General features: G+C 38.6%; 1 long non-coding RNA gene across 1 annotated transcript; it reads left to right on the top strand.

The window, feature by feature from the left end:
* Window positions 1-690: 690 nt before the first annotated feature.
* On the top strand, window positions 691-2422 carry LOC125022940. The gene is made up of 3 exons (XR_007114508.1): window positions 691-971; window positions 1563-1651; window positions 2076-2422. It is a non-coding gene; the product is annotated as an uncharacterized LOC125022940 (long non-coding RNA).
* The last annotated feature ends 6530 nt before the right edge of the window (window positions 2423-8952 follow it).

Raw genomic sequence — 8952 nt, forward strand, 5'->3', positions numbered from 1 at the left:
TGTATATTTTTTTATTTTTTAAAAAAGGTGTCAAGATGTTCTGTGATTGTACCAAAACATTTGAAGACGGAGCTGGAGATACATTTTTACAAATATCTCTGACTGACAAATAAAAGAGAAGTAAATGGATCACTGTATTACTAAGAAACAACTGGAATCCAGGCACCACAACTTGGTGTTGTGGTTCCATTTTGTTTCAGGTAACATTAATTTATGCCGTACTTTTCTAATGAAGTCGTACCTAAAGTTACTTCTTGAGTGTCTGGAGTGCTGTCAGATAAGTTTGTCGATGTTGCTTTCTTGCCGTAGTTAGTGCCAACAGTGCTATTTCAGTTCCTAAATAAGTAACAATAAAATAATAAACTCTCCATCATCCTTTTAACATCCGGTCGGATGCTACAGTATTGTACGACTAATGTTACTTTTCGGTAGAGCTTGTATCGTTAGCAGCTTTTATTTGGCTACATACTGAAATCATCATAATGAAATGACCTAAAACCAACTTAAACTTACTGAAACTGAGGCCAACCCATCTTTCCAAATCCATACTACTTCGTATGGATCATTGTCGAGTCCAGTTGTCTTAAATTTGATCTGATAATCCACATTTTCTCCAGTCTCACTGTGTTTACTAATACGTTTCACTGTGACTTAACCACAAGGGGGGCGTGGCCCAAGGAAGCAGTGACGTCAGTGCATACCCTCTATAGACGTGTGGTGGTCCATCCCCTCCAAAATGAAATAAATAAAATAAACCTAGGTTCATGGAGGCAAAATAACCAACATTAGTAACTATGCTAATGACAGACATTTGAAATATTACTCAATAGCGATTATGGGGGGTGGAATGTCATTGGTCACCCCTGTAGGCTGAGGCCGTAATTATGAGCTGGTCTCAGGTCAGAGAAGTTGGCCACACCCACTTTGTTAATGGCCATTCTAGGTCGAAGATGCGCTGTCAGTGACGCGAGGTAAGGGCATTTAACATAACATAGCTTTTATATGTTTGTATAATGAAATTTCAAATAAAGATTATTTAAAAAAATAAAAAGACTGAATTTATCCCGAATTCCCATGTGAATGTGAAAACCTTCATGTTGCATGCTAACAGCAGCTAGCTAGAGCGAGCCAGACCCTACACTGCATTTAGCATTTTTAGCTATTGCTGAGTTGCTATAGATATGAAATATGAAACACCATTTAATGACGGAGGTGTCTGAAGCGTTTTATAGATGAGACATGAGTGTTCAGTTTACGACGATCACGTGGGAAGAGGGTGCTGTTGTTGTCTGTGCTTTCACTGCAGTATAACGTTAACGTTACCTTCAAAACAGCCAACACATTCATGTAGCTGTGGTGTTGGTTTAAAGTATTTATCCTTTGTATTCATCAGCGACAGAGCAAATTGGACCCAAATACCATGAATGATTAGACTACCGTTGTTAGTGTGTAAAATTCTAGTCTATCACTCACTGATTTGTATCTAATTAACATTGCAGTTGTAGCTTATGAATGAAAGAACGGTTTTTAGTGATTGATTGATTTATTTGCATTTCCCCCAGTGAGTATGAAGAGAAATGATAACATCCAAAGCTTCTTTTCCAAAAAAGAAATGAGTCAGACTCAGCCACAGCTTCTCCTGCACGACATGGTAAGTCATGTTCAGGTAGTCCCTGTGTATGTGTGTGTGTGAGTGTGTGTGTCTATGTATTCAGACATTGCAGCATCAACTTCAGCTGACCAGTCAGTTGTGGGCACTGAAGAACCAGGACTGTCTGGAGCAAAACCTGCCTCATCTCTCAGTGGTGTGTCAAATCTCGTTGCTCCCTTTTCTGAAAATTCCGTGTATAGTGACCTTAACATTATTTGATATGATTTAAAAAGGATAATTCACTTTTGCTCAGTGTATGATGTTGGTTTGCTAATACAGGGCGAACCCCTTACTTAAGAATAATACAACATTATTTAGATGTCAATACCAAACATAAAGACATAAATGAAAATATGTAACATCAGTGTATCCATGAGCAAACTATGAATGTGATGAGTATTATTTGATTATTATGTGATTTCAGGTTCCTCACCTGGTTAGGAAGATGATTCTACTGATGTTGACACAAATTGTGAAGAGGCTCTTCAGGCCCCACCTGCACACTCTGTCCCAGCTCGGTCACTTGACATGGACAAGTATATCTAACTTTCTGCAACCCATCTCAAAAACAGGGGAGTTATTCTGTGTTAAATTTGATTTGTTATGGATCGTGGTTCCTGTAAAAGCACTTCAGAAGGAGAATTAAACCGTGCAGCTCTTTGCATCTTGTATTTATTTAGTGTTGTTCTTGAGAGTTTAAAAATTTACAGAACATTGTGTTATTGCACACACGTATTATCTTCATATTGTTCTTGAGAATTTAAAAGTTAACAAAACATCGTCTTACTGCACATGTGATATTATCCTCATAATGTTCTGTTGTCAGTGGCGCTGAATACAAACGGCAAACAGAGAAACAGAGACAGTAAAACATTTCTCCCTTGCAGTTGACGTTAATGAATGAAAAAGAAACGGGACAGGAGGAAAAAAATGTCCTCTCGCTATGTCTGTTTTGGTTTTCAGCGCCTACATATTGTGTTACTTACTGCATTTGGTCCTGTGTTTACTCTGGTGAGCATTGATGTTGTATATGAAACACACCGGAGTTCACTTGCAAGCGAACCAAGACCCCTGTTTCCAAGTGGACCAGAGTTCACTTGTTTGGTCCTCACTAGAGTTTGGTTTATCTTTCACACCTCCTCAAACCAAGCGTTCTATCAGAGGAAATGAACTGTGTCTGTTTAAAGTAGACCAAACAGCTCTGGTGTGAAAGCGACCTTAAAGAGCTTCTGTCATGTTTTGGGTCTCCCTAATAACTACTAAGCTGGTTGGACAGTCTCTCAAAACTTATTACAAGATGGTGTGTCTTTTAATATCAGAAAAGGGACTTGGTTAAAGGAAGGAGTCCTCTGGTTGGTGGTCAGCAGACCAATCAAGAGGCTAACAAAGGGTCAATTGCACCTTCTCTCCCAGTTTTATGCGCTCTAGCCTTGATGAGCAAGTGACATCAAGTGCACTCAATCAACACCCAGACACCTGTTGCAGCATGGGCGCAGGGCAGCACCCCAACGCTCGCAGGAAATGTATAAGAAAATGAGTGGAGACACTCAGCACAACACTTTCATCTGTTTCAACTTCAAACCTCCCCCATTGTTTCTATTTTACCACCACTTCAGCTTCTTTTTATACTTGAACTTCAGGCCTAACTCTATTTCATTTGCATATGATTTAACTCCAGCAGGTATTGTTGAGCAAATATGATTCAAAGGAGTCAACATTTGAAACGAATGTAAATGGTTTCACATGTAAACTTGTTATAATTTTAGGAAATACATGTGGCTTAGATTGTGTTTAGAGTTTATTGTTCTAGATTTAAAACTCCCCCACAAACAGCTCATACCATTTACTGTAAAAATATAGAAAACTGCTCCCCAAAAGGGAAGTCAAAGCAAGTAGAGCTCCCCCTGGTGACAGGCTGCAATATTACAAGTTCATGAGCTCCACCCCCTCCATGTTAGTGGATGGGACTTGGGCCAGACTTTTTCAATTATGGTTTCAGTCATTTTAGATAGTTAATATAATACTGATTCATGTTCATGTGTCAAGTTTTTGGATAAGTTACACTTTAGTTATTTGAAGCTATAGAAACAGGATGTGGCATAATCACAACTACCAGTTGCCATGCCAACCGCATCATAAAGTAATCCTATGGGACTGTGAGAGTTGCAATAACTTTCTTTTCAAATAAGTACAGTGTCTAATCCAACATTTCCTTGTAACTGGTGGAAGCTGAGCGTGGCATAGTATTAATTAAATGAAAACATGAGTGAGGAAGTCTGTAGGTAGTGTCGTCTGGTCATCGATATCACGGTTCCACGCCGCCCCACTCTCGGACCGTACTGCACAGACTCAAAAAAGAGTTCAAAGTTGCAAAATGGCACCATCACTATCCCCAGGAAAATAGTGTCAGTTTGGCCAATGCAAGCAAGTGGAGACACGCTGTCCATATTTATATACAGTCCATGGTTCATACAGAATGTTTGGATATTTTAAATGTCTTTGAGATTAGTTTTGGTTCAGTGATTGAGCTTTTAATTCTGAAACACACATGGTGTGGGATAGATGTTGTATAAGGAGCTCCCGAAAAACCTTTCCCAAATGAGAAGTCCAGAATCCTGCTTCTGGGCCTCTCTCAGGTGTGGGTCAGATGTTTAAATATTCCCACACAGAGAGGCCTTGTAACAGGATTACTTCCTTTACATCTTATAGGCCAAATATTCAGGAGACTGCAAAGATTTTTGGGAGGCTTTAACAATTATCCCTGTGCTGGCTGATGGGAAGGCATGAATATTAAAATGACAATGAAAACTGAATTTTTAATGCTAATTGTGCCTCAGCTGTAAAATGCCATCTTGCGTTCAGAAGGGTAAATCAGAGAAGACACAAGGTCAAATGAAGTGTTGCAAATGGCAATAAGCAAATATGTGAGAGTAAACCAGCAGCAGCCAGCCAGTGTATTTGTGATGAGTTAAAGAGCTGTCCTGGTTTCAGTGTGCCCGGGCTGCCGCTGTAGACTTCATAATTTGAAGGTACGGCCGTGCAAGCCTGATCGATATGCTTATGGTTCAGAGGCCAAATTTATGCAGATGAAAGACAGTAATTATGCTCATGACCATGTGAGGAAGAATGACTGGGTTGCTAATGGGAAAATCAAAACACATTAAGGACAGCCAAATGATTTTATTTTTCTTCACTGACTTTGCCTTCTCAGAAACAGATGGAGAATGGAAGGCAGAGAGAGAGAGAGATTAGCGGCATGAAGGAGAAGGGGGCGGGGGGATGCAAAATGTTGAAAGATTTCATTTGGGCTAATTATGATTAATTCAGGATGTATGCGTTCAAAGATGGCCAGGTCTCATTATCATTCAGCCAAGGTTTTATTTTTGTCTGTAGTAACAGTCATGTTGCCCCTGTAAGCAGACAGGTTCCCTCTGGTCCCAGGAGGATCCAAAAGGTCCATCAAGGACAGAATTAGAATGACACTGTCAGTGGATGAGAGAGAACCGTAGTGGAGACTCAACTCACTCCATTACTCACATGGCATAATTAACCCACCTATTAGGCTGACTTCCTCAGTGTGTAATATGACATAAAGATTTCGTCAGATCGTGTCAGTATGCTATGCCCCTGATAAATATTCAGATCTGATAATTATGCAGACTTAATTGGCTCTGGATTTTAAATTCCACCCCAAAGATTGAACTTTTTAGGAAGTAGTTTTATTATTATTATTATTATTATTATTATTATTATTAAAAATTAGCGACAAAATAAAAGCTCCACTCGGCAAATTGATATTATTTGTAACATGCATGCTACATCTTGGACCTTTTTTGTGAATGAGATCTAAATTAATTATTTTATTCATTTATTTATTTATTTTAATGCCAGCTTGAAATTAGATTTTCTCTCTTGAAACCTGCCTGAAAGGATGTTTAATTTTTTAATAAATTATTTAACTAACTAAATTTCTAATAAATTTCTAAATATCTTAATATGTACAAGAACCAAACTAAGATTCATTCATTAACTTGGCTCTATTTCATCACACAGTGATTATTATTATTATTATTATTATTATTATTATTATTATTATTATTATTATTATTATTATTATTATTATTATTATTAGCTGTTCTCTGCCTCGAGCAAAAATACAGAAACTTCTGAAACAACAAAATGCGCCTACAAGGATTTTAACAGGTGCAGAAACAGGAGCACATGACGGCAACTTCAGCTGTTGTGGTTGCCAGTTAGATTTGCTGAATTTCATTGTGGATCATTCACTGGGGACCATGACTATTAGGCCATTAAATTGTTCAGTCTTGAGAAAAAATTGTTTCTCAAACCAGATCATTCAGACATATTTTAGTCCCCTTACATTTTTGCATAAACATGACCAAAACATCAGCTGATTGTCATACAAGTCCTGAAAGTACACAAGGAGAACCCGATCAAACACATGAAACAGAAAGATTTTACTTGTCCTTTCATTTATTTAAGAAAATGAATAATTTGTATATGTCTTTGAGTTGCAAAAATATGTGGACTGTTGCATTCAGTGTGTGACCTCCTTGTGCAGCAGTAACAGGAACTGAACGTTTGCAGTAACTGCTGACCAGTCATTTCCAGCGGCTTGAAGGAATTTTAGCCCATGCTAGTTTCTTCACACAAACTGCTTGTTTCAGGTCCATTAAACCTTGGTTTAAGACCTGGACTCTGACTTGGCCGTTGTAAAACATTCATTTTGTTCTTCTTCTACTCTTCTTTTGTAGAACAACTTGTGTGCTTGGCAAAGTTGTCTTGTTGCATGACCCAGTTTCTCTTAAGATTCTTCTCACAGACAAATGTCCCGGCACTTTCTTTCAGAATTCATTGGTCCATTAATGATAACCAGCTATTCTGGCCATAGTCAACGAAACGGGGATGAAACAAGGTTGTGACGCTGCTATGCAGCATTATTCCGTCTCAAAGGCACAAAAGCCTTTTAAAGTGTACAGGTCTGCATGATACACTGATGTAAAAACAAAGGTGTAAATACAGTAACAGGGCGAGGCTTTCTATCTTTGTATGGAGCACCCAAAGTAACGGCATACATTTGAGATAGTGACTATTCCTCGAGCTCTGCTTGCAACGACCTGCTCAGCACTTCAGTCATTCACAGTTTGTGTGTTACATGATCAGAATTCTTGATTTGGACAACAAAAAAGCATGTGGAATCTGTAAAACTATGAGGAATCATGCTTGCTCTGGTTTCTGACCAGGTTTTGTGAATCGTCTTGAAACCTTTTATATTGTTATTGACACTGTATAAGTAAAATTTAATTGAAATGGAGGCTACTTTTATGTAGTTTGGGTCAAACTGGCAGACAATTGTGTCATACTAGATGAAATCAAAGGGCCATTGTCGTTAACCATATGCTGCTATAACATGGCGGATTCCCCCAGTGTGGGGGATGTTATGTCTTGGGTTAGTCAAGCTGAAAAAAACAAAAAACTATTAAATTCTTATGGTTGCTCACTGGCTCCAGATTGTGTTTACATAGACTGTAAAAAGAGCTGGAGCTCTCCGTTTAATCACAAAACCATTCTTCCACCTTGACTGACAGCACCATATTGAAACAAATTGTGCTTTCTGAAGGATGGCAAGTAACGATAGTGATCGCTTGATTAAATAAGAGAGCTCTTAACGGACAGATTCCTCTGACTAATGGAATGACAAATAGGTTTGATTGCGCAAAAGTTGATTTCCTCACTTGCCTTTCAGTCTCGATGCTATGTTATTATGTGTAATTAGAAGAGATGACTCGCTGGGTTGAAGAGCGTTATATAAAGCTGGGTTTGCTAATGAATGGCTTGTAAACGAGGGGAACGACATTAGAAATAGACACAAACAGCTTTGTTCCGCTCGTCTCTCTCTCCAACAACTCTAGTCAGGTCACACAGTTGTAGTGGACATTTTAAATATGTGCAGGGTCACTGCTGGCTATTCATTCATTAGAATTCATCTTTTGATTCAGTAAAAACTGCTTAAACTCTTGCACATCAGCGCGTCTGTTTGAGAGAGACGACCTGGCGACCTCATCTTTCCATCAGCAAATGATGGAGGAGTTTAAAAATATCTACCTGGCTGCCAATATCTATCAGCTTAAAGCCTCTAATGGGAATTGTTTCATCCGACAGCAACTGGCTCGGTTATTTAATGGGAATATGTTTTCACTTGTTAGTAATTAAAATTAGAATGTGTGTTTTCATTAAAGGCTGTTGTAATTTCTTATCTGTGTTTAACGGGTTCTGTTTTTCAGGCCACTTGAATTGAAATGTGAACAGGTAGAAGTTTACTCGGTGTAAATGTTTGCCTTTTGATTGTGCTTCAAAAGGCCCAAGGGATGAGGGGAGTACAACTTCCATGAGCCATATGGTTCTGAGGGAATACAGCTAAAAGATCAATTTCCTATACTTTTCTGTTTACAAAAAAGTCACAGTTTTCAGCATTTCCAAACCACAGCTGTTGTGATGATAAACCAGTATGTGTGAGTCCAACTCAGTGAAAACATGTAACAACTGGTTTATACTCCACCAATGCACTTTGGCTTAGCCTACGACATGTCTGTGTACAGGACATTGGCCAATTATGTTGTTTTTAAAAAGCTTGAAAAGATTGAAATCATTGGGTGAGGGTGGGCCTCGCTTTGAGCCCAAGACTTAAACATTGTGCAGTGTAATACCCCCCCCCACCCACTACACACACAAAAAAATGTTTTACTTCAAATCTGAATATCACAACAACAAAAAATATATCAATTTTTCCTAATAAATTAACTTCCGCCTCAACCAGAAGCTGAAATCACATCCTCGATCAGACTGTGAGTCAGCAGTCGGAGCCGTGACATGCAGCTACTGCATGCTGTGTGGGAGATGAAGCTTCCCTGCCAGTTATGTGCTGGATCAACTAAGATAGTACTGCACAGCAGGGGACTGATCAGAATCACACAGACGATTTAAATCCAACGGGTTCACATCCCCAGTAACATTTTTTCATTTCAGCTGTCTAATAAATCACTCTGTTCCATATAAATCCAACATAATAAAAGTATATTTGAGTGGAACAGTGGAGTTTGTATTTAATTCAAATAAGACCCCTACGTCAATATACATATTACAGCAAGCCTTCCCAAAAGCAATGGAATCATGCCACAGCGAATTAATAACCAAACTGGAGCTGAAACAGACTATACAGTCTTTCACTTCCTCACCTAGCATTGATTAAACACTTAAAAACTCATCTCCCTTAACCAAAA

The sequence above is a fragment of the Mugil cephalus genome, chromosome 16 (assembly GCF_022458985.1).
Source record: "Mugil cephalus isolate CIBA_MC_2020 chromosome 16, CIBA_Mcephalus_1.1, whole genome shotgun sequence".
In the NCBI taxonomy this organism is placed as follows: domain Eukaryota; kingdom Metazoa; phylum Chordata; class Actinopteri; order Mugiliformes; family Mugilidae; genus Mugil; species Mugil cephalus.